The sequence below is a fragment of the Festucalex cinctus genome, chromosome 21, assembly GCF_051991245.1.
Source record: "Festucalex cinctus isolate MCC-2025b chromosome 21, RoL_Fcin_1.0, whole genome shotgun sequence".
In the NCBI taxonomy this organism is placed as follows: domain Eukaryota; kingdom Metazoa; phylum Chordata; class Actinopteri; order Syngnathiformes; family Syngnathidae; genus Festucalex; species Festucalex cinctus.
Genome location: NC_135431.1, coordinates 2,335,276 through 2,362,010, shown reverse-complemented (window position 1 = coordinate 2,362,010; position 26,735 = coordinate 2,335,276). Strand labels below are relative to the sequence as shown.

Sequence of the window (26,735 nt, the reverse complement as noted above, 5' to 3'; positions counted from 1 at the left end):
TACCTGGAGAAGAGTTGTAATGTTGGAGGACTCTCCGGGGAGAATATGCACGGTCTTTAATGAGGAGGGTGGAGCACGGCGGCGAGAATAACAGCAAAAAAAAAAAAAAAAAAAAAAAAAAGGGAAAGAAAGAAAAAAGGAAAAAACATTGTGCTCTTAATCCCTCGCTGAGGGGGGAAGAGAAGCTTTCAAGCAGGTACGCCGAGGTATCACTTTTCAAGTCTCCTTCTGCTCCACATAAAAAGATCCACCAACAAGCAGCGTTTGCCTTTGAGATCATTCCGTGTATCCCGCGTCGGATTTAGCGGCGAGGGGGAGGACGGCTTGCTCTACATTAACTATATGGCAACCCCTCATTTGCTCTCACACTTTTCTTAAGTCACTTAAGTTTGCCGCTGTTTTTTTGTTTTTTTTTCTTCAGTTTGGATCACCGTGTTTCGATTAGGTCGGGGATTAGGAGGGCCTCGGAGTCAAATATGCATTTGTTTCTTCATCACCTACACAGTGTTAAAAACTCCAATTTGTCACAATTTGGCATTGCCCATCTGTCGAGCACAAGTGGTTCCAATTCAGCAGCAATCAGACAAAATCTCAAGGGTTGAGATTTTGTCTGATTAGACTGCTGAATTGCTAGACAAAGTGCCACTTGTGTCTCTTTTTTTTTTTGTGAAGGCTTCTTGAGACCTTTTTGTAGATCATCTCATGATGTATAAGGCCAAACAAACTGAAATTAGGTTTGGGGGCTGAAATTCTAAACGCAACTTATCAAATCTGGCCACACAACACTTTTCGGTTCGAATAAGGCAGGTTCAAATCTTAGAGCAGCTGGACCAAATCGCTATTGACAAGTCTGTTTTCATCAGATGCCAAGAAATGCCCAAAATGAGACTAAAATGGCGGTTGAAACATTTTATTTTTATTTTTTTTTATTTTTTTTTAAGGCTTGCAGTGGGGGCGGAATCATTAAACTTACCTTATTAGATTTTGGTGTTTTATGGGCAAGGTCAAGACAATTCTGCGTTACATTTTGAAACAAATGTGCAACATTATGGTAACAGTTTCTCAAAATTAAAACTTAAAATAAACCAGTATTGCCACTCTTGATGTAAAAAATTTCAACCAAAATCCCGTGAGTGCAGAATGAGTGTGTGGTGTGTTTACCTGATTGGAACGGGAGTGTCCCTTGAAGAGGCCCAGGCGTTGTTGGGGGGGTCCCTCCTGGGCATCCCCCTGCAGAATAAACAGATGGGCACTAGATGGGTCCCAAGTGGGCCTCATCAGACCCGTGCAGGCTGCACACGTGTCTGGAGATGATAAACAAACAAGAGGCCTGAGTGCAGGTCGCCGCCACTAATGGGACACCAATGTTTTTTTAGTTTTTTTTTTAGCTTTGACAAAACAATGACGTATAATGCAGCTATTTTTTGCACTTTGTTCCATGAATAGAATGTGAATGTCCATTGAATGTCCAGAACTGTGATTTTAAAATTGTTTCGAATCAGGGAATTTGTATGCGTAAATATCTTTGTCTGTTCACATGCAACGTACACACTTGTCTGTCCATTCATAAAACGTGTAAAGATTTGTCCATTCAGACACATACTAGACCTTGAAGAACTGTCTGTCTGTCTACAAACCTGGAGGGCCTTTCCCACAGTGTGTTTGTGAACAAGGGGGGTGAACAACAGGGGGTCTCAGATCCAATCCCGCTTCTGATGACCTGCACGACATCATATGTTCTGCACCCCCCCCCCCCCCCCTTTAATCCCCCCCCCCCCCCATCTTCTTCTTGCATCCATTTGCGTTTGTGCGGTCAAATTTAATCAAGATGGCATCTGTTGGTGTTTAACGTGAGTAATTGTCCTGTATAGTGGCTGCGTGTGAGGGGGGAGTGTCTTCTGGCTAATTCTTGCATTTGCTATTCGCTGCATAATTTTGCTACACCATATGTTGTCGTCGTTAAAAAAATAAATAAATAAAGAGGGTTTTTTTTTCTTTTCGTGGTCTTTTATTTTGAAGCACTACACTTCATGGATTAAAATAAATAACACGACTTTTGTCGTCGTGCGTAGGCGCGCGTGTTTTTCAGCCGCCATAATAACGCCACGCTAGCGACGCGAAAATGAATTTCCTCCTTGACGACGAGTCGAGATTTGATCTAAGACCGCCCTGCGTCTTCCCCGCCGCTCTGTGCGAAGACATGCAGCCGACATGTGCGCATGTGGTCAAATCGCCTTTGTGTAAGCGTGACAGCAAAGACTGCATGCGCGTATGTGTGTGCGTGTGTGTGCGTGAGGCCATTGTGTACTTGAAAGGGATTCTCTTGAGGGTTTTAATTACGCTACCGCTTAACTTGGCAGCAAGTAAGAGAGCAAAAGACGAACGCGTCATTTGGGCTGAAGCCTCAATAAATCTCCGCCCGGGCGACCCCGCGTGAAAAAAGGCCCGGCGTGGATCCGCGGACCTCCCACGTGGGGGGGAAGAGGAGGCGGAGCCCGCAAAAGCGGTCACCTGGACCTCCCGGACGCGCTCGCAAGCCGCTGGAAACGTGACAGGACAGACGCGCGTCAGCGTTGACAGATGTTGAGACTCAAGTGTCAGAAAAGACATTTATTTTCTGCGCGTGTGCATTTTTTTGCCCTCCGCAGCTCTCGACTGGAACATCAAAGTGAGAAATTGCGTCGCTCGCCGGGCACCAAGGTTGCGAAAGTCAAGATAGAGACGTGCCCCCGGACTCCGAGCGCCGCACATCAAAAGTCAGTCCTGCTAATACGATCACAGTGGGAGTTCACAATGTGAGCTAACCGCCTCTTTAGATTTGGGGTGGGGGGGGTAGATACGTGGGGGTCTTATCCGCCATCGCCTGGAAGCGGCGCGCAGGCTTCTCGGTGGCGGCACGCATCGATAAACTCATAAACAAACGGTAATTACCAGCCCATTAGAGTCACAAGCTCACAAACACGCGGCCTCGTAATCCACGCGCGCTGGAGGGACGGCGGCGGCTCGTCGTTTTGCACGCCAGCCGCCGCGCTAAAACACCCCAGCCAAGCACTTAATGATTTGTGACTAAGGGTGGTGGGTGGTGGGGGGGTGGCAAACAAAGCATTTTGTCATAAGGAGCTTACGTCCTCACAGGAGACGCCAACAAGCGCCCCTTGTTTGAATTTGCTTCATTTACAGGGCGGGAAGGAGGATTGGGGGGGTCTAAATTGATGTTTCATTCGAAGTGGATAAACACAACATTCCTCTACTGGGAGTCATCAGCGGCCTAATCGCTTTGCTACAAATCACACGCACTAACTTTCAACATCATAGCGGCCTTCTTGTTCTCCGATCCGACCGACGAGTCGACTTTACTAGTCCATAACTGCGTTTTACAGCTCAACTAGTTGCTAATCATGTATTAAAAGAGATTAAAATGAATTCAATTGATTGAAATAGTCTTCGATTTGCAAAGATTTATCAAGTTTTGGCTTATCAAATGGGATTGCAAAGAACTTTTCGGGACGCAAGATGGAAGTGGAAGGACAGCGGGGAATTACGAAGCTGCAAAAAAAACAGGTCAGTGATTATTTACAAAGTCTGTAAGTGAACCAAATGCTGTGCTGGGCCCAGAACAAGGACAGCACGTTACCAGGCTGTGGTTGAGAATAGAGATAGACTGATATCTTTTTGTTCCAGAGCCGATACTGATGCCAATTGTTGGTAGTCTAGGAGGCAGATAACCGAGTTATTTGGAGCCAATATTAATTTTCAGCAAAAAAAAAAAAAGGGGGGGGGGGGGGGGGGGGGGTTCAGGTGTTGAATATTGGCGTAAAAAAATTTGAAAGCAACGCGATGTTGGCCTCATCCTAAAATCTCCTTCTCGCACGTCAAACTCATCTGATTGCCCAAATTATTTTTTATTATTTTATCCTTGTATTACATTTCTGGCAGAAATCATCCATTGAATGTCCGGCAGGTTCGAAGTGGGAATTTTTGTTTTATTTTTTTTTTTTTGAACGCGGCTTTCCTCTGACATTTTGGACATTAATATTGCAGGGAATCCATAAATCCCTAACTCCATATGCCTTCAAAAGCCACCGGTCAGGTCCTCTAACCTGCGTGTGACGACGCTAGCCACTCACCTTCAGCGGAAGATGCCTGAAGCTCGCTCGTCTCTATGGTGACATTTCAAACCAAAGCGTCCCATTGGCTCGTTCTGCAGGCGCACAAACACATAAATAAAAAAAAAAAATGTAATAAAATGTTATTTGACTGGAACAACACATCAGCACATAACACACACAAGAACACGCACACACACACACAAAATGCAAATAAATGTCTCTGTTTTGACAAAATGTGCCGATTGTGCACTTTGTGACGGCGGCGCTTTGGTGGTTCTATTCTGGTGTTCTTCAAAGGGACGCATGCATTAAAAATGTATTGTTTGTCATTTAAAAAAAAAAAAAAAAGTGCTAAATGTATTCGTTTAAAAAAAAAAAAAAAAAAAAAACGTACTCCTGCTGCTTTTGATCTGGAGTCACGCAGCAAACAAATATGTCACGTTGGTTTACATGTTTATGTGACTAAAGAAGTTTAGGCTTAGCCAAGGAGCTTTTTTGTTGTTGTTGTTATTGTTTTAAATCAACAATGTCCTTGGGGGTGGTCGTGATATTTTCCTTCAGTTTTCAGTTCAGGTTTTTATCATGTCCTACCTAGTCCATGATGCTCAAGTCAGGTATGTTTTTGTTTGTCACCATTACGGCATCCCGCTTTGAGACCATTGTTTCTTATTAGTGTTGTTCCGATACCGATATCAGCAAAACAGTGGTGTCGGCATCGGCAAGTACAAACAAGTAACGTGCCGATACCATTATTTCCGACGCTAATATAGGACTTTGGATGCAGCATCTTTTGTCTTGCTTGTGCACGACATTCACTGATGTGTGACGAGTTCACTGCATGTCGAGCAAAGTTATCCTATTGGCCCTTTAATGCTCTGAGCCAGTGGCAGGGCAGATTTTTAATGTTGGGGGAAAAAAAGACAAAACTAGGTTTCGGCACAGTATTGGCATCGGCCGAACTGGGTATCGGAATCGGTGTCAGGGGCCAAACACCATTTTTTATTAAGTCATTTTCCCAAAACATATAAATACACTATTTTAAAAAAAGTTCAAGTGTCCCAAAGACGTATTTATACGTTTTTATGTTTGTTTTTTTATTTTTATTTTTATTTTATGTTAGATCATACAGAAGGCTTTGATGCAGCCTCTCAACTCCAAAGAACGGCGGAACAAATGGTAGTTATTACACAAAAGGCCAGCAGGTGGCAGCAGAGTATAAGAGATCGACCAGGACCATGTTGGGGAAAAAAAAAAAAAAAAAAAAGTTCAATTATTCTAAATAGATTTGTGAATAATAATGAAACTTTGCTACGGTCTAGTGGTAATTGCTGCAAAACGGAAACAGATTTTCGAGAGAAAATCCTTTGGTAGGTTCCATGTTTTTATAGCAATAGAACAATATTTTGTGGGCCTTGCAAAATCACAATCGGGAGTGAACGGAAATTGCTTCCGTGAAAACGGTTGGGAGTGAATGAGTTAAAATGTTTCCATTGTTTTATTTTTTATTTCTTACGAATATTTGGAACATGAACGCTCGATTCTTTCAATCAAAATACATAGTCAAATCAACTATCCTAATTTTTGTTTTTGGCCTTGGCGGGAGGTCTATTCTACACCCAAGACGGTTTTGATGCCACACTCCAATAGTGACGGCCCGTTAGATGACATCAGGCATTCAAGCAGCACAAGTTTCATCTGATTAATGTTAAAGGGCTCCACGCACTCTGGAGGATTTGCATAGTCGGGGCCCGTTTTCATCTCCAAAGTTGCACCTTGCGGCTTCTGTCAGGCAGGAGAATAGCCGGCGCCAAGGTGTCGCCGCCAGCGTCTCATTCTCCCGCCGCTGGCAGACAGATGTTGGCATTTGAGGCGCAAACCTTAAGGGACCCGCCGGCCCTCCTCCGGGTCCAATAGCCCGGCAAATTATATTGACAAACATGCATGAGATTCAGGCAACCTTTTCAGACCACGGAAACTTTTTCAGTGCGCTCGACAGGACATAAATATGCTCATCTTTTTCTTTTTAAATAGCTCACCCCTCCAGTGGCCTCTCTCGTTTGAGTGAAAGTGGTTTAAAAAAAAAACGAATTAATTAAAAAAAGATCACTTTTCAGACATCAGGAGATCCACTAATTGTCTCTAGTGGAACAATCGGCAGGCCTCCAGTATTAGTCGATGTTCCCACAGAGTTGTACGCACTATTTGTATACGTTGTGGGTTAAAGTAGCTAATGTGCGTTAGCCTGACTGTAGCATTTCACATTTTTGTATTCTTGTTGGCTGAAATGATATGATTTAGTTGAAAATTTTGGTGTTTACATCTGCAATGCTTCATTCTCTAAAGTTTCATGTATTTTTTTTTTTCCCCCCAGTCAACTTCAACTGGAAGTGACAAACTGACTCTACATCGGAGACATGAGGAAATTCTTTCAAAAGTTTAACGATTGTGGGATGGGTACAACCATACAACTGAAAAAAATTGATATCACCTATGACAAAACTCCTTTCAACTGCTTTTCCTTGCGTCCATGTGTGGGCCTCCCTCGGTCCAATTTTTAAAGTGATACTTGACTCATTCGGCCATTTTCAAATGTAAGCAGATATTTGTTTATAATTAATGTGATAACGTCATTATTTTTCATGGGAGAAACAATATCTTTTGCCATTTTCAGTCAACTGAAGATGACATCACCTGTGCCGAGGGAGTAGACAACGAGTTACGACCAATCGTGGCTCAGTATGCTGACCAAACCCAGAAAAAAGGTGAGCCGTGATTGGTCGTGACTCGTTCCCTACTTCCTCATCACAGGTGATTCATCTTCAGTTGACAGCAAGTGGAAAAAAAATGTGTTTTTAAATGTATTCCTTGTACATGAAAAATAATGAAGTTATCAAATTAATTCTGGACAAAATAACTTTTTACTGCTGAAAATGTCTCAATGAGATATTAAAATGGCTACAATATATCGTCGTCATGTCATGATATTAAAAGCACCACATTGTTAAAAAAATAAATAAAATAAATCAGGTTGATTTTGATTTGTGCAGTTCTAGCACCCTCTGGTGGCATTTTTTTTAGTGCAGTTTAATTTTCACAAGGCATCTTTTGGCCCTTCTATCTTTTAAAATCCACACTAATGATCAGGGGAACCTAATATGTTTGCGAACCGAGTCAATATGTGGAGGAACTCAATGTGTGCTTGCATTAGGAAGTAACTCAATATATATAATTACATATGTTTTATATAATATAAAAAATTTTCATATTTTTCATTGCTGTAATGTACAAAAGCACAATATTGTTTTGTTTTTTTACAATATTGTGACCTTATTTGTATCGCCAACCTCCCCACATTATCGTGATAATTATCGTATCGTGATGTTTGGATATCGTTACATCCCAACATAATCGTGATAATTATCGTATCGTGATGTTTGGATATCGTTACATCCCAACAGGATGCGGACTTGATAGCGTGAGTGACCTCACAGTTTAATGCACACTATTTAGGGTCTTACTAAGTACATCAAATCGGGTGGTACATGTCTGTTGTCTGGCCTATTTACAACGTGGAATAAACTGCAAAAGTCTTCCAGGATTCATTTCAGCTCGATGAGAACGAGTCATTTTCTCCACAACGGCGGCGGCGCATTTCATCGTCCCAAGTGAGAGTGTTGAGTCTAATCTGTGGATAAGTGTGCTGGTGCGCCTCGTCTCACCTCCCCACCCCCCCAACTGATGCCTCCCAGGGGGATGTCCTGGCTTGGCCGTCAGCTCAGGATTAATTAGAAGCGCCGCTTTTCCCCCGCGGACACATTAGAGAGCTCAGTGGCGGTCAAACGCCAGCTGCATTAGCCACGCGGGCTAATACGCTCAACTATCAGCAGGTACTGTAATTAATAGCCTCCTCGCCGCTCCTTACGCAACGCCTCTGAGCGGAGATAGCGCACTCCCGCGAGTTTTAGCCGACTGCAAAGTTACCGTCGAGGATAATAATCTTCTCGTCGGACGGACGGTTAAATCGCTGGCTTGGATGGAAGCGGATTTAGCACAATAAAATACAGAATACTTGTGTCTACTAGTGTTAATTTTGTCAACAAAAACAGTTTTGTCAACACACATTCTCCACTGGACTAAAACTAGACGAGACTAGACTAAAACTTTCATTAATAAACACCAACTGGGACAACAAATCAGTATGCATTTTCATCGACGAATGAAGACGAGACAAAAATTACATTTTAGTTGATGAACAAAAAAATTTTTGTAAAATCTCGCCTCTGCTCATCTGTCATGTCTGTGATGCTGTCATGTGACACACAGCATAAACACATGGTGGACAGACAGAAGGTGGATTCATGGTGAAAGGTTAGTTATAGTTATAATTTAACATTAATCCAACGACTATCATGGTCCAACAATAATGTTAATGCGACTGCTAACTAATGCTGGCTAACTTGCTAACTCATAGCATGGAGCCATAGTAGATAGTCGCCACTGTAATTGTGTGTGAAGTTGTTTTTCATCAAAAAAAAAAGATGAGAAAATTTTATGTGAAATAGTTTTAGATCCGAAAATGTTCAATATAATCTGCTGACACAAAAAAAAAAAAAAATGTACAGGGGTGAAATAGTTGTCCTGACTAAAACGTTGACAGCTTTTGTTGTTTTCCTGGACTTCAATAAAGAGTAAAATGCTCGATTTAGAGTCGACTAAAAATGGACTAAATAAAAATGGAATGAGGTGAACTAACTGTGATGAAACTAACAAGCGTCACTGAAAGTGGGCTAAAACAGACAAAATTTAAAAGTGGCAGACAAAACTACTGCTAGTGACTACTGTTGCAACAAACAGCAAATACGGTAAAGTTATAATCCCATGATCACAGCACGCATGATTTCTCTCTCGTTGGCTGCAGCAGCTGACGGTTGAATGTAAACAAACTGCACTTTTCTCACATCGAGATCAATTTCAGGCATAGGTCCATGAGGTATTTTCATGTCACCCGTTTTGACACATTTTCACCCAATGTTGTGTAAAACGGCTCCAACTTGGAAGTGACTTTTTTTATTTTATTTATTTATTTCTTTTTTTTTAAAAAGGTCCACGGATCCCTATCCAACCGTCACTGTACTCCTCCCCAGGATTGGCACACGCAGGTCCCACACCGCATGGAGACAAAGCGGGTAACACGGAGAGCCCGTCACATCACAGCCCCAACGTGAGCGCTCGACACCTCTGCTTTCATCAACGCTGTCATTTTGAATTACGGACGGGCGGCCGACTGGCAAGGAGGAGCGACGCGCGAGCAAGCCTGGCAAGCCTCGGCCGCGGGGCTGCCAGAGCAAAAGTGGCCAAAGGGGGGGGGGCGTAGACAGTCAATAAACGGAGAGCTGGATTGAGGAGGTGGGGAATCCCTGGGCCTCGTGTTGGCTGGGAAAACAACGGCCGCGAAATCACAGGTGTCAAACACACGGACAGACGCCAGACAAAAGAGAAAAAGTGCAGATTTTACTAGAAACCCCCCCCCCCAAAAAAAAAACGTACATCAAGACTGTGAGGGTCAGTCAGAGACCAAGGATGTATTTTTGCACAGATCTACAACTCTCTAAACGCTCAAAATTGTCAATCATTGGAATGGATTAAAAAAAAAAAAAAAAATGCATTTTTGGCGGGAACCGAGATCGGCCATCATTTGCATTTCTGCACGCGAGCGAAAGCCAAAAAAAATAGTTGGCGCAAAACGGCCCGGGCAGCGGCCTCGGAGGGCTTAAAAACGACAGCGCGGAAAAAAAGGAAAGACAATAGAGGAGGATTAGGTAAATAAAAGAAAAGGTTGTGTGGAAATAAGAGGGAAAAGGGGCCTGCGCTACAGTCGGGGCGAGCGGCGGCCACGGGGCCTTGCGGGACGCACTTCAAGCAGCCGGCATGGATCACAGCCATGACTCACTTTGTTGCCTGAGATGCCGATGACTCTTTTATGGACTGGCATGGCAGCTGATTCTCTTTCAGTGCAATCCACTCTGTCGGGTTTTCCCCAACACACAGAAATGTGTCCGATAAAGGAGGTACGAGAGGGACTACCAGGCTCCAAAAATTTGTCTGAATTAAAATTCAGTGAGGTGTAGGGTGATGCTGTTCGGCTCCACGCCTCTAGGAGGCGTACATGCACGTTACAATGACTTGATCTTCCACCGTTTTTCAGATGTATGGCAAAACTGTTTCTTCTTTAATCAACATGCAATCATTAATTTTGCGGGAATGTGATACGTAGTTTCGGCATAATCTATTGTAACTATCAGTCTAAGTAACTACACACAAACGCATTGAAATGCCGCTCGAACACGCACTCATATCAACAACATACTAAAATAACACTAAGTGCAATTTCTAGAGAAATTGCGTGGGAATGCTGAAAGGTGAATGCTAAGATTTGAATGCATGCTTATGAAGCCAATTGAGAGATGAATTATGAAATGATGACTCAACTGTGTCAACGAGCAGTATCAAACAGCTGGTAATGATGATAAGTCATAAATATGGCAATGGGCGTGGAAAGTGACACTTAGAAATTCAAGAAGAAGTTCAATGTCAATCCCATTGAAAATGAATGGGGGAAAGTTCATATTAAACGTTAAATTGTGCGAATACTTTAAGTAATGTTGAATCAGACGATATATACCAAGTTGAAATTTCAACAGTGTAAATCGGAAGTATTTTGGCAAAAAAAAAAAAAAAGTGTGGAGAATAAAAATCACAATAACATATGTGGGGGAATGCTGAAGCATTCCCACAACTAACTCACTAAATGAACTACCTAACTCACTCACTCACTAAATGAAGTCACTAATCTAACTCACTCATGAACTAATTAAACTCATTCATTGCAATTAATAACTTAAAGTAACTCACAAACTTTCTCCATATTCATTCAATTAACTTTGGCTAGCTACTTTACTAATTCACTCAATAAGCCAATAGTAAACACATGATGTCAGGAAACTAACAACCTAAGTCATTTGATAAACTACCTCAGTAAACAAACCGACTCACTAAAGTAAGCAATTAACTACCTAACTCACTCACTACAATTAAAAGCTTAAATTTACTTGCACAATAAAGTACTTCACCATAGTAACTCTTTGGCTAACTACCATACTAACTCATTCATCATTATGCCAAATACAGCAAAAAAGAAACTAAATAATAAGTAAATAAATAAATAAGGCCAACATTTAGTCACTCATTCATTTAATTAACGAAGCTTTATCCTTTTAAAGTCTACTATCAGTTTGCATGATTGAGGTCACCTTCCATTCCACAACACACTGAAACAAGACAAAGTTGCATGAACGAACACAAAACTTATAATATGAACATGATAAAAAAAAAAAAAATAACACAAAGGTTAGCGAGTGATGACTCAATTAGTTATGAGATAAACTTGATCAGATTAGATGCGATTTGTGTGTTTTATCAGCCAAACAAGGACGCCAAAGAAGGAAAGTTTAAGCACTCGTATCTGGAGGCTAATTGGCTAATTGGCAAACGGAAATAAACGAGTAAAAAGGGCAGCTCGGGTGAACGGCACCCAGCGCAAAATAATTATCTCAACGTGTACCTTTGATATTCCTCGACAGCCTCAAGCTGGTCACCTAAAAAAAAAACAAATTAACGACAAAAGCTCGTGTGCAGCGCTGTGCGCAAAATGTTCTTCACCAAGACCTCCCACAATGTGTTTCCTAGCACAGTGTTCCATTAGCATATTTGTGATGCATCATTTGCACCCCTGCTATCTTGCTGATATTTAAACGAGCGTTGTTTTTAACCGTATTCAGTTTTTTAATCATTCAAATTTGCCAGGGTTGCCAACAACACTTCTCTACGGTGTGTCAAATTTAGAATGCATTGATTTTCATTGAATGAAACTGCTACAGTTATTATTTTTAACGAGTTGTTGCAGAATTATTTGACCATTAGTTTATGTTGTTAGTTGGAAACCCTATCTCCAAATTCCTTATAATCCGGTGCGCCTTATATATGGATCAATATTGAGCCGCAACAGGTCTCGCTGTCAAGACGCTATCGTTGACCCTGCACGATCGGTGACGCGCATGCGCAAAAGATCCCGCCATCTTGGATCGCTAGCTCATGCTAATATTTACCTCAGAGAAAATAAAACAGCTGTTCATTCATTTTGGGAGTGAATGGAGTTGTCAGAAAGCTGGTTTGTAATCTATTAATAAAGTTTGACTGACCTATCGGACTGTTTTGTTGACATTCCCTTTAGCGCAGCACCATCTAATGGATGCATAACGTAACCCCGGCCTTATATATGGAAAAAGTTTTAAAATATGTCATTCATTGAAGGTGCGCCTTATAGTGTGGAAAACACGGTAATTGTTAGTTCGAACGTCCCCCCCACCATCTCCGGCAGAGTACTGCCAATCTTGCGTAATACCTCCGCCGATTACCTCCCGTCTTCTCGCCTCCTTTCACTCCTTCAGGCCAAACAATGGGTGTAATTCTTCATGAAAACGTGCAATGTCGAGGGTGAGAGGAGTGAGGAAGACGAGAGGCAGGCACGGGCGTATGGCAGCCATTATCTTGTTTATTAAAAGCCAGTTTTCCCCTCTATTCTCGCTGCCGCCGCCTCCTCCTCCCCATGCAGCCGACCGCACATATTTCCAAAGTCCGGGCACATGTGCTGCCGCTGCCGCCGTTCGAGAGGTCACCCAAGTTGAAGGCGGGTGGGGGTGTGGGGGGGATTGTCGTCGTCAGACGCAGGACCCCGAGAAGGTGACCCAAACGTTACGAGAACCACCACTACTGAGCATGAACCTGGAAATTCTTCCGTTATTTCGCCATTACAGTATTTGACATCTGTGTTGAGATGCCTCAGATCGGCTGCCGGCAGATGACACACATGAATAACACATCAACAGGTTGAAATCCATTTGAACTGGAGGTCAAACCCGACGGGACACTTATGCTCAAGTGTCTTGGCTTTCTTGTGTCACGCAGATTTGCGGAACGAGGCTTCCTCGTGACTGATTTATTAAAGAGGTGAATCCATATGTTGTCCAAATGTTGGCCCGCCGTTAATGACTAGCACCCCTCGCGCCGGCTGCGGTCTGCCCTTTATCTGCTTCCTATACAGTAAAGGAGATAGTATAGCGTGGCCATGTGTGACCCGGACGCTACTGGATGACGTTCGCGCTCGTTTAACGGCCGCTGAGGCGCCCTGTAAAACGCTCTTTATTTCTTTATATCTCCTCGTTTTACGAGAAAAGGCGACGCGGATCCGACGTAACGACGGCGCGAATCCCGCCTTGAACCCCGACGCGAAGCCATATGTCTTTGCGTTCGTGAGCTTTGATGTTTTTACTAAAACAAATTGCGCACATGAATGAGTTGATCCCGTTGCCACAGAAATATCCAAGCACACGCAACAGGTTTTGTTTTTTGTTTTCCTCCCACAACAGCGCCATCTGATGGTTTATTGGGGTCACATCCACGCACAAGGTAACTAACTTAGTAGAACAAAAAATATGAAATGACCACATGCAACATTTTATGTCATTGCTTTACAGCTTCATAATCTGGATCTGGTGGATAACTAATCTCCTTCTGGTCCCCGATTCAGATGGACTGTAACAGTCAAAAGTGCAAAAAAAAATCCCGGAAAAGCAATTCCGTTCGCTCCCGTTTTACTGGATTTTGACTGATTTTGCAAGCCCCACAGAATATTGTGTTCAGTTGCTATAAAAGCATGGAACCTACCAAACGAAAGATTAAAGTCTCTTCTTTCATCAGGGGGGGGAGAAAAAAAAAAAAAAAAAGTATGTTTATCTGTTTCCGTTTTGCAGCAATTCGCATTAGAAGAGAGCTAAGTTTCATCAGTTTTCAAAAATCTATTTAAAATTGTGAGTAATTTAGTTTTTTTTCTAGATGGCCCTGGTTGATCTCCTTTGTTCTGCTGCCACCTGCTGACCGTTTGTGTAATAACTACCATTTTTGCAACCATTGCAGCTGAGAAGCTGCATCAAAGCCTTCTGTATACTCTAACATAAAAAAACAACAACAGAAAAACGTATAAATCCGTCTTTGGGACAACATAAAAAAAATGGATTTACACGTTATTGGGAGCAAATGAGTTAATGTTTTTATCTTGCCTAGTGGTGACAAAAAAGCAAACTTGGCCACTAATACAAACGGAGAGAAATGGCCAACAATGGGAAAGTTACATGGAACTTGTGTAATGTTATTTGCATAATGTTAGCAAACTACAGCCTATCAAAGCGGGTAATTTTCCGCCTTTTTCCAGAATGGATGTTCTTTGTAAAATTGCACACAGTTTAACAGCAGCTAAATCCATGTAAAAAAAAAAAAAAAAAAAAAAAAAAAAAACACTTCATCTTACAAGAAACTCAGATCTGATCTAACAGCGCAAATCCACCCTGAAACCAAAGGCGCGTGTCTGTGTTCAAGTTTGGCGTGTTGACTAAACAAATTGTGCACATGAATGAGTGAATCCTGTCGCTACAAATAAGTTGGAGGGGACAATTAGGCAACCTCTGGTTTATTCGACACCGATAACGTGTCTACGATGCCCGTCTTTCTAAATATTTTGCAGACTTATTTCTAATGTGGTCGCAGAGGGGGGGGAGAAAAAAAAAATCCAAGTGGGAAAAAGTGCCAATCACTTATTGAGTGCAGCGATGGCGGCGGCTCCTTCATACCATATGTCATGAATGCTCATAAACATCCCAAATTAACATCCTGCTATGTGCGGTGGGAGGCTTTTTCACGAGAGACTCGCTGGTGTTTGCGTACATGCGACACTCGGCTTCAGACGCGGTTTTACCCGTGACCCGCATGCGCCCTTTGGGGTACCCCACACACTTAAATTGATGTTTCATAAAATGACATACACAGCACATTAAAAGGAGATTTAAAATGCATGCGTCATAGCTGGTCTCCAAAACCAAATGTTATATGGAGGAGGTGTGGTCTAAGGCGGCTGGGTCGTTACGAAGGACAATGCTAGCATCGAATATGATAAAAACGTATAAAATACACAGTTGCCTTTATCTCATTCTTTTCTGTTTTCAAGCCAAAGTTTAACCGATGTGTTCTGTGACAATATAAGCATGAAACGGGGAAAGCGTAAACTGTGCTTATTCCTCACCGTTTCCGTTCTTTAGTAATCAGCAGTCCGGCATGGAAATATAAACAAATGATGACAAATCCAACTTATTATTTCACTGAAGGTAGTCGTAATTAGTGGGAGCCCTGTGCTCATTTCCCTTCAATAAGCCGGTCCCATTTTGGGATAATGGGAAGCAATGAGACCCAAAATGCGTTACTTATGTCCAGGCTACTTCATAATCTGGATCTTGGGTTTTTGTTCTTATTTTGAACAATGGTTCTGGCGGCAAATGCCAATGTCGACCAATCACAATGCAATAAAATAATTCTTATTTTGGTTAAATTTCGAAACCGCTGGACTAGACTGGACAAGACAGTTGCAACGCTAATGCTAAAGCTCCGATGTATACGGAAGCTAACGCGTTGGCATCAAGTCTGACCTAGAAAGGTTAACATTCAAACTAAAACCCCCACCAGCAGACCCCTGATCCCTAAATCAATGTGATTAGCGCTGGCCAGCAAACAAACATGTCAAAGCGATGACAGTATGAGAAGTTGACAGGGAAAAAAAAAAAATGGGCCAGCGCTTCGGGAACGTTGCATTCTTCTGTGGTCCAAACCGGACAAGCTCGTCCAGAGGAGGAAAAGTCAAATTCAGCCGCAGTGATGTCATTCTTTCAAGTCAGCAAAGATTGTAACCACAGCGGGGGTAAAAAAAAAAAAAAAAAAAAAAAAAAAAAAGAGAGAGATTCGCTCTCTGCTCAGGCAAAGACGGTTTGCATTGATCTCACAGCTATGTGCTGCCATCTGAAGTTGGGAGGGTGTTAAAGGTCATTTTTTATACATTAATAAAAATGGGGCGGAGCAAGGAAAGTAAAATCTTTACATGAAAACAGTGCGTGCCACGGAAAAAATGGTTTAGATGGCAGATGCTACTCCTATGCAGGTTGGAATCAAGAAGGCTCCAATTAGCAATGTTGGCCTTGGCGGAGTTCTCGACTTAGCGCTCTACTTAACGTACTTTTGGACCGTTTACTTCTCCTCGCCATCACTATTAACATGAAGCCAGCCTCCAAACAAGCGAAAACAAACAATTTAAAGTTATGAGTCACCGCCGAGCATGGAAGCAATCTCAGCCGCTTCACACGTGCAAACATGGCCGCTTGCTTGTTTGTTTGTTTGGAGTTTAGCATAAAAGATGACCCTCTTGCAGAAGGTGCGCCATTACCGCTTGAGCTGACCGCACAAAACAAAACAACACACGCACGTGCGTGCGTGCGTGCGTGCTAACACTAACAAACAATTAAGAGCAGCGAGTGAAACCCAATCACAGGGCGAATGACAGCCATCATGGCCGCTTGACCGAGCTCGCTCCGGCGGCGACCGGTCCGAGGCAGCCTTGCGCGAAGGTGAACCGGACCATATTTGCCGCCATTCCGCCGCTGGCATCTGTTCCGCGGCTTACATTAGCAGTTACGCGGCGCGCCAGTATTAGTCATGGGCCCCGGAGTTGTGTAATTCAGACCTAGCAAAGCGTGCCATCCAGCAGCGCGGCTCGGCTTTGCCAGCCCTCCAGCCGAGCCCCGATAGGCTAATGTGGGCTGTAATGACGGCCAATTAGAAGGGATCAGCAAGCAGGACATGCAAACACTCCGGACCAGGCGGCTTTGGGCAAATTAGCCCCCCCCCCCCCCCACCACCACTTCGTCTCCCCTTCTCGCTAGTTTTATGCTTCATTGTGAAGATAAAGTGATTTGAAGTCAGTGTTCTGGAGGGGAATCGCCCAGTATCGGAGGGCAACGAGGTCCCGGATGGTGTCGGACCACCCACTCTGTTTGGTGCAATCTCAAGTCCCAGATGAGAATCTAACACCTATGCAAGTGAGTATTGTGGGAGATACGTTTCAGACGAAACCGCAAAAGGTGAAATTTGGGTCAAATAGTGAGACCATGTCGTCGTCATGTCACGATAATTAAAAGCTACACATCTGTTAAAAAAAAAAAAAAAAAGTCAGGTTGATTTCCATTTGTGTAGTTCTATCACCCTCTGGTGGCTAACTTTTTAGTGCAATTTAATTTTCACAAGGCATGTTTTGGCCCTTGTATGTTTAAAATCCATGCTAATGGTCAGATGAAGGTGAACGTAATATGATTTTGAACCGAGTCAATATGTGGAGGAACTCAATGTGTTTACATTACCAAGTAAGTGCCACAATATTAAGTGTCATTTAACATTGTAGGTTCTTTATATACATTGCGGTAATGTACAGAAGCACAATATGGTGTTTGATTTTTTTTTTTTTTTTTTTAGTATGAGCTCATTTTTTTACGCTATTGTGACCTTTTTTGTATCACCAACCTCCCCACAATATTGTGATAATTATATCGTGACCTTCATATCGTGACGTTTGGATATTGTTACATCCCTACATTCCCTTTAAACGTATTGAAATGTATTGTGTAGCACGCATAACATTGTATATTTAAACACCAAGATGTTCAACCAAATCAGAAACATTTCATCTAACCAAAGTGCTAATTTAATGCTAACACGTGAGCATGGATGTTATCAAGCTTTTTGCTCAGGCCGAAGCGCTGCCTAATATCACTGAATGGCTGTGGCATCAAAGAACTATGTTGATATTGGCGGAGGAGCTTCACGCAGGGCATCATGCCGTCTCACAGAAAATTAAGTTTGTGGCCATTCCCTCGCTATAACGCGGTTCACTTTATTTTATAAAATTTATGAAGATTTGGACATTGAGAATGTTTAAAAAATGAGAAAAGTGTATACTGTAAAGTGTGTTATGAGGGGTTTTATAGCCTTAAAACATTTATAATAAATGTAAAACAAAGCTAACTACCAACCCCAGTGGAAAATGAGTGAACACTGTATGTTAGGCCATTCTAAACCTCTTCTGGGATGAGTACTTGCTGATTTTTGCTATTCCCAGTAGTGCTTGGTCCCTCTATCACCAACTGGCCATACACTCTTAGTACCCTGAGGAATCAACCAATAAAATAGAGAACAAACTACATTTCACTGAAAGCGCAAAATTGTCAAATTGAGACTAGCCCATACGAAACTATCACTTCCAAATCTGCCACATAGTGGATACATGAACAAAAAAAACTGATTTAGCACTGTATCGTCATTATTTGTGAGCGGAGGGCCTCTTGCTTACGATGTGCGAGAAGGCAGCCTTGACCCAAAAGTGCGTCGAGGGGGCCCGTCGGCCGCTTCTCTCGGTTTGAAGCGACGGAGAAGATCGGCGCCTTGCATCAATTGAAATAATAAGCTGACCCGGAGAGCTGCTCGCCTTTGAGCCACAGCCAAGCCATCTGAATCCACTCTGCCCTTCAAACCGGGGCTTGTTTTTCAAAGGGCTCGCTCCAGAGTGTGTGCGGCAGGGCGACCATGCCGTGCTTTCCGACTCGCCAAAAGAGGCGGCGGCGTTGGCGTAGGTCGCTTTGGGAAAAGTGGCGCATCGACATGTCCAAAAGGTTTTTGTCTCTCAGATTGGCTCAAGCTCGCGGCTTGTCGTATATTCGACTGGGAATAATGGCACGTTATGTTTTCAATGTTCGATGTGAGGCCCGGCAGAAAATGGCAGACATGACTAACAGAGCTCAGAGTGTCAACTACAAACAAGCACCTCTTGGCTTAGAAACTGGCGTGTATAGGGCTGGCGCTTAAGGCCTTGAACTACAATTTCAAATAGTTTTTCACAAAAAATGAATAATAAAAAAAAAAAAAAGATTATAATCTTTTTTCCCTGCTTTGCTTTATGTTTCCTTTTTGGAATTTGATTTACCTCTTGGAATGGGATTTGCTTAAAAATGTATTTCGATTCTAAAGTAGTAGTAGATGGGCAACTGCCACACAATCTATGACAAATACTGTCCGCCCATTTATGATGTTTTGCACTAGCATTAAGCTAGCAGACTTTTGTTAGATGAAATGATATGATTTGTTTGAACATTTCTGGTGTTTAAACACAGGATACAATTTTCCATTCGCTTTGGTTTTATGGGTCAGTTTTACAATAACTTTCAACTGGGACTGAAAAATAAAAAAAAACATTTAAAAGTTAAAAAAAAAAATGTTTTTTATTTTTTTTTACCCTTACGATGTGGGTCAAATTTTCCAATTTTGAAAATCTCTGGAAAACAGGTTAAACTTAAGTTTGCTGGCCTTCTTTTTTTTTTTTTTTTTTTTAATATTAAACATTTCATTGCGTTATGTGATATTTTTTGGTGATTAAACATTAGGTCGGTTCACATCACAACAAGAGAACTAAGTTTATATTAAGGGATAAAACTTATTGCAAAACGCTTTTTTTTTTTTTTTTTAATGACCTCTCTCTATCACGGCTCTTCACCCGCCTGTGATATTTTGATAGTTGTTCATCTGACCTCCGTCTTTGCCCTCTCGTCGACTTTGTGGCGTGACCTGATCCGGTCAGTAACTCCGGGAAAACGATCGGCGTTATTATTGGTATCTGTCACATGAAGGGGAAGCACACAAAGCTTTGCGATGCAAGACCAGTCAAAAAATGTTCTCACTCGTATATCATGTAAGTGGCATCATGTAGAGGGCACGCTTCGAGTTAAGGACGCAGGAGATCTACCCAGGAAACTAAACTTCACATTTCAGCAAGTAATGCAAGGCTGACACATGCACGACCTTTTGGCCACGATCTTGTCGTGGCAAGTCGTGCAATTTTTGGGGCACGAACTGGGAGGTTCGTCCCGACGAGTTCACGAACAGTTTGCGCATAGTCCACGACCCGGTCGCCAAATTTTGTCGTGACAAAAGTTTTGAATATTTCAAAATTTTTGCACCCACATGGCACCCAGTCACGGCGGGTTTACGCACACTCGAGTAGTGCCAATTTGTGCCACAAAATTGTGCAAGTGCACAATTGCAAAAAAAAAAAAAAATGCTAAAATATTTTAAACCAACCAATTTTAACACACTTGAAGTTGAAGTAGCGCTGTCGTTCATCGATTTAACGTGTGAAAATATTGTGCAACCTTCAATCTCCATAGCCGACAAAATTGAGCAACCAACTTGAACTTAAACTGAAACCAACTTAAAAGGGATGCTTTACTTATTTAGTCATTTTTGGCAGTCAAACGTTAATATTTTTGCCTATAACAAAGTTGATATTTTCATTATTTTTCATGTACAATTTAGTACCTTTAAAAACACATTGTGCAACTTGCTGTCGACTGAAAATGACATCACAGGGGCTCAGCTAACCAATCACAGCTCAGCTTTTGAATGTCACGTGACCAAACCTAGAAAACAGGTGAGCTGTGATTGGTTACCTGAGCCCTTGTGATGTCATTTTCAGTCGACAGCAAGTTGCACAATGTGTTTTTAAAGGTACTAATTGCATGTGAAAAATAATGAAAGTATCAAATTAATTAGACAAAATATTAAATTTTTATTGCTATAATGGGCTTAATAAGTGAAGTATCCCAAGTATTAAATTCATTCCAAATTCAACATCAGATTTAGCTCATTCACTACCATGGACCTTATAATTCCGCAACTGGAATCCAACCGTTTACTACCACCAACGAATATATTCGTCAAGTACATTTGGCTTATGATCTGATTTTGTATAAACTGCTTGGAAAGAAGTACGGGGGTGAAAGTAAACCACGATACTGGTGTAAACGCCCACTTTTTCGCGTCTTGGCTGCGATTCTCAACTTCAACATCTGACATTGGTTTGACGCCCAAAGTGGTCTGTTTTTTTCCTCGGGAGTCCGTCGTCACCTCGCGGCTAATGCGACGAATTGCTGACACACGGTAGCTAATCGGCATCGAAAGAGGAGCAAAGGAGGGACGACATGTGTCGGCCGGTGGTCACCTCGTGAGACGAGGACGCCAAGACCGACAAGAACAAGAAGAAGAGGAGGAGGAAGACGTCAGTTTGCAATCTGCTCCCTCAGCACACTTCTTCTTCAGATGTGGTCTGGCTGATAGTTCACAAAAGACACACACATACACACACTTTGGACACACACACGCACTTCTGTCGTTTGTGTGTGTGTATGATGAACTCAAGTAAACTGATCTGAGCCGGCGCAGACAAGAGAGGGGGGTGGTAGAGGGGTGGGCCGCCTTCTCTGAGTGGAACCAGGCCCGCTTCACCCCCGACCCGATCTTCTCGTCACACGCGCACGCACACGCAAGCGCTGTCCATGCACATTAGCAGAAGCCTGCTGCCCTCTTTTGTCAATTTTACAGCTGCACTTGACACCACTTGGACTGCTCGCTTACTTTTTAGACTGACTTCAATGGCTCTTGTATTTAAACCGTAATTAACCCAAGTTTTAGTTATTTTTTTTTACTTTTGTATGGAAAAACAGCGGTAAATATTTGTTTGTCTCGTTATTTTACATGGGACTTTACTTTTATAAGCAAGCAAAGTCATATTTGATTTCATCATTTATTGAACGTTATCTGAATGTGTGCTTCGATACCCAAGATATGAGAAATGAAGAAGTACAGTAAAATTTACACTAAAACAAGGAGGTATTATTGTCAAACGATGTTCACAATACTAACAACATTTTGCCAATATTGTGACTGTGCAATTGAGCTACACGAGGGACACAAAGTTATTTTATTTATTTATTTTATAAATAAACATGCAAAATATACGACACTACATCGAACAGATGTGTGCCTAATATTTTTTTTAGTTTATCAATTAGTTTTGTGATGCAGTATATGAGTTAACTCGCAAGGAAAAATTTCCAACATTTTGACCGTCTCAATGTAGAGAGTAGAGTAGCCAAAAACTGCACTCAAGTAAGAGTAATGTTAATATTGAATAATATGACTCAAGTAAAAGGCGAAAGTAGTCCTCTAAATAATTAATAGAATTAGTGTCTACTGAGTACTTGGTCAGCAACTTGTCATTTTTTTTTATTAAACACAAATATATATATATATATATATATATATATATATATATATAATTTATTTATGTTTTTATTTTTTTATTTAATCAGAGCATGACTATGAAATAGGAATGTGCAAATTCAGAAGATGATCAACATAAAATAAGACCAATAAATTCAGTCTGTATAAAAATATCACAAAATGGAAGCAAAATCAGCCACAAGGAACATTTTGCAGTGACACCACCTGAGGCAGAAGTCTCTCCAAATAACCTGAACAAACAGACCTCGCGAGCAGTGATAGACAAAAGTAACGAGTACAATGGTAAAATTATAGCGTCTTTCGTAAGAAAAAATCACTGTTGCATGAAAACTACTCTGACGAGTATCCAAAAAGTAAATAGAGTAATAGAGTAAATGTAGCGCGTAACGACCCACCTCTGCTAATATATGAGAAACATTTCACATTAGGTTTCATGCAAGTCGGTAACAGAAGGAAAGTGCTGCAAAATGAGGTTTGTTAATGTTAATTTTAGTCCAATTAAAAGACAACCTTTGAAGTTTTAATGGCTTCTACTTAGCGTATGAAGTGGTGTTTTTTTGTAATCCTCCTTGGTGCAGGTAACTGATGTCTCTCTTACGGCGTCGAGTCGGAAGCGGGCATGTGAGCGCCATCGTTCCAAACTCTTGGCATGTAAAATATTTGCCTCCCTTAGCACTCCATTAATGGTGTGATTGTACATTCAAAAACCGGAATATGCTTAATGCGCCGGCAGAGCCACCTCTCTTTTTTTTTTTCCTCCCTTTCTTTTCTTTACGAGCCGGCGAAAGGAAATAAAAAGCGATATTAATACGACGTCTTGTTTTAACGAGAGAGCAAATCGGGTTGCCGGGGTAATTGCAAAGTGCCCCGATCATTAAGGCCTTAATGCGAGGCCACTTCCTTCGGAGGCGGCGCCCGTTTTAAGAGACGACGAGTCTAATTGGCGAGTTGTTGAGGAGCACCGGCGCCTCCCCGGAGATCGTTTCTCAAATCATATAGAGCATAATTCCCTTTCAATTAAAAGCTACACTATTCCAGGTTTGATTTAATTGAGTGCGTTTATTCAAATGGTGAAAAAAAATAAGAAAAAAAGAAGAGGAGGAGGGAAAGGAGGAGGAGGGAGGAGGATCCCATTAAAGAAGGCCGGCCGGCGTAATTTTTACAAGGCCAGTGTCTGTCTCGGGCAAAATGGGAGCAATATCAGGAATAGATTGCTTGAAAAACAGAACACTCCAAACAGCAGACGGCGGGGCCGGGCCGCAGATTGAATACGCATAATTCAGAATCAGGAAGAACCTGCCTGCCGACGCGCCGCCATCGCATTTGAATATTATTGGAATTAATTTGTCAGCTGATGCTCAACATTGACTCCTGAGACGGAACGCTCTTCCGAGCAAGGCGTCTTGGAGTGCGGATGCGTGCCGGAGGCCGGGGTCCCAGCGGAGGTTGGGGTCACGTGATCGCAACCCACCACCCCCCAACGCACACTCCCGACAACCAGCGTTGCCCCACTTAAGTACAGAAAGAGGCTATTTATACAACGACGTTGCAATGGAAATTTACCAGAAGGAGCCTGATGCCTTGGTGAAGCAGCATGTGGCTCATGGCTTCCTACATTATGTTGCCAAGAGGCTACTTGGAGTTTTGTTGACACCGTTTGAAATCCGCACATCTATTTTGGTGCGCACATCCAACGCAACTTAGTCAACCGAATCCGAACGTCTTCATTCGTCATTGTCACCAGCACCCGGCGCAGCCCCTTCCCCAGCAGGTGTCACATGCAGCCCCACTGTGGCCTCCAGCTAACAAGATAAGCGCACTTCCTGCATGAGGTTCGGGCCTCCGCCATTTGCGCCCGTACGACCGCAGCTCCTCCGCCTTACCGAGCCCGCCCCCATCCCCAAACCCTCCCGAGTCGCAACACCAGTGAGGACGGAGGTTGCGGTCGCCAGGTGCAGACCTGAGAAACGCCGCCGCAGGCGCCTCTCACCGTGGCGAGCAAAGCAGGGCAGAGGGAGGGAGGGAGGGAAGGGGTTTGGTGGTGCTTTTGCAGTCGTTGCAACGTCTGCGAGGCTTGTCTGCAGTGGTGGCAAAGTAACCACATGCCATTACTTCGTTACTGTACAGCGGTTGTTTGAGTTACAAGTTACGTTCTTTCCAAGACTAAGATTATAACTAGGGTGGGAATATTTTGAAAAGCTAAAATGAAGGCAAATGAGCCATGAATTAATATAAAAGACTGTCTACTTCAGTTTGATTTGTAAACTTGCTCAACAAATTTGCCTTGCACTATTTTAACTCATTCACTCCCAGCCATTTTCACAGAAGCAATTCCAGTTGTTTTACTGGATTTTGACTGATTTTGCAAGGCCCACAGAATATTGTGTTCTTTTGCTATAAAAGCGTGGAACCTATCAAAAGAAAGATTAAAGTCTCTTCTTTCATCAGGAAAAAAAAAGTGTTTCTATCCGTTTCCGTTTTGCAGCAATTAGCATTAGAAGAGAGTTAAGTTTAATCAGTTTTCACAAATCTATTTAAAATTCTAAGTAATTCAGCTTTTTTTCTAGATGGCACTGGTTGATCTCCTCTGCTCTGCTGCCACCTGCTGGCCGTTTGTGTAATAACTACCATTTCTGCAACCGTTCTTTGCAGTTGAGAGGCTGCATCAAAGCCTTCTGTATGCTCTAGCATAAAACAAAAAACAAAAAACGTGTAAATACATCTTTGGGACACTTAGAACATTTAAAAAAAAAAAACGTATTTATACGTTATTGGGAACAAATGAGTTAAGCGTTCGCTAAGACAACTTCACAAAATTCTACCGAACAATTGTGACATTAACATAAGTCAGTACAGTAAAAGACCGTAAGTCATAAGGTGACAACCATAATGCAAACAAATATGTGGCTTTGCAACCTCAACTCTTTCATTAAGGGTGCATCGGTCAGGATCGAGACGATCGGCCGAGCCCTTAAAATACAAACAATCTTGTCCACCAATCAAAAAAACAATTCGTTTGTATCGTTTCACAAGGTCTGTTAAATTGGAAACGATTGGAACATTGAAGGTATGCTGCTTGTGAAAAAAAAAAAAAATACAAAAAAAATCAGGCAGCAGCAACATGGAGGACTCGACTAGCTACAGTAGATAGCTTTGAAACAATAATGTGGCATGTGAAGGACTTTTTTTTTTTCCCTTTGTCTCAGTGCGATCACAATGCAAGTTAATAAACGAAGGAAACTATTTTGTTTGCAAGGAAGTTTTTTCTTCCGTTGTGCAAAGTTATCTGAACTACATTTGCAAGTGTGTACTGTACTTTTTTACTTAAGTACAGGCGGTGAATCGGTACTTTTATTAAAGTCTGTCTCTAGACAAGTTCCTGTACTTGTACTTAAGTCCAGAGTGTGCGTACTTTCATCAACTGTACTCGTCTGCGGTTGTGAGACGTTCAACACCAAAAGGTTTCACTATCTTTGTCATTGTCACACATCTTGGATGGGCTCCTCCATGCTGTTTGGTGATCCTTGAGAGAGAGAGAGGGGGGGGGGGGCATGCTGTGGTGGCGTCGGGGGTGGTCTGTGAAACTTGTTGGTGGGCCCCGGACTGAAACAGAAATCTAGCTTTCAAAGAGGAAGTTTGACAGTGAAAAGTTTTTGGCATGTTTACTCGTCTCGTCTAGCACACAGTGATGCCCTCTCATGGCGATTGCTAAGATTTTGCTCGGAACTACTCGAATTTCAGTGGCCCCAGTTCAGCCTACCATTCCAATTCTGAGTACTGGACCTGGACTAGTATCATTACTTGCAAGCAAAGCGGTAATGGAAGCAATGTTTATGGAGTTCAAGACCAGTTGAGAGTTCCAAATATAAATTCAGGTCTCGTCTCAAGTCTCTGAGCGGCTGTCCAAGTTTAAGACTAGCTCAAGGGCCAGGCGCACAATTTGGATGAGTCCCAAATTAGTGGCAGTTCTTCTAAAGTTAAGTGCAGTCCCAAACTCTGAGCTTCAGTCCAAATCAGTCTCACAAGACTATTTGAAATTGGATCCAAGTTCGCAGGCTAAAGGTTCAATTCCAATCCCATGCCAGGCTCAATGTTTTAAGGCCTGATGTGGCACTTTGTACTTTGGTCCATTCACAAATTTGTGGAACTTATACAAGTCCAGTCCCAAGTTGGAAACTCGGGTGCATATCCAGTACCGAGTCTCTAAGCTTGGATCCAAGACTGGCCCCAAAGTCCTGATTATACTTTGGAGTGTGATCACACACTTTTGAGTTTGGGCTTCAAGTTCCAAGGCCTGTCGCACACCTTCGCACTTTGGTCCAATCTCAAATTAGTTCAGGTCTTCAAATGTGGAGTCTCAAGTCCAGTCTCAAGTTCTAAACTCAGGTGCAAATCCACTACAGAGTCTCTTAGCTTGGATCCAAGACTGGCCCCCAAAGTCCTGGTTGTACTTTGGAGTGTGATCACACACTTTTGAGTTTGGGCTTCAAGTTCCAAGGCCTGTCGCAC

The 26,735-nt window shown here is 42.4% G+C and overlaps 1 protein-coding gene across 2 annotated transcripts in view; it reads right to left on the bottom strand.

Annotated features, from left to right (window-relative positions):
- The window catches only part of ncoa1 (nuclear receptor coactivator 1), a 240,715-nt gene that overhangs the window by 118,369 nt on the left and 95,611 nt on the right, over positions 1 to 26,735 (bottom strand). Inside the window, exons 26-27 of one of the 2 annotated variants that reach the window (XR_013281095.1) lie at positions 4,128 to 4,201; positions 1,162 to 1,304 (exon numbers count right to left, since the gene is read on the bottom strand). The gene's annotated coding sequence lies outside the window, so the exon portion shown is untranslated. The remainder of the gene's footprint in view (positions 1 to 1,161; positions 1,305 to 4,127; positions 4,202 to 26,735) is intronic. The other variant, XR_013281096.1, reaches the window with a different exon arrangement.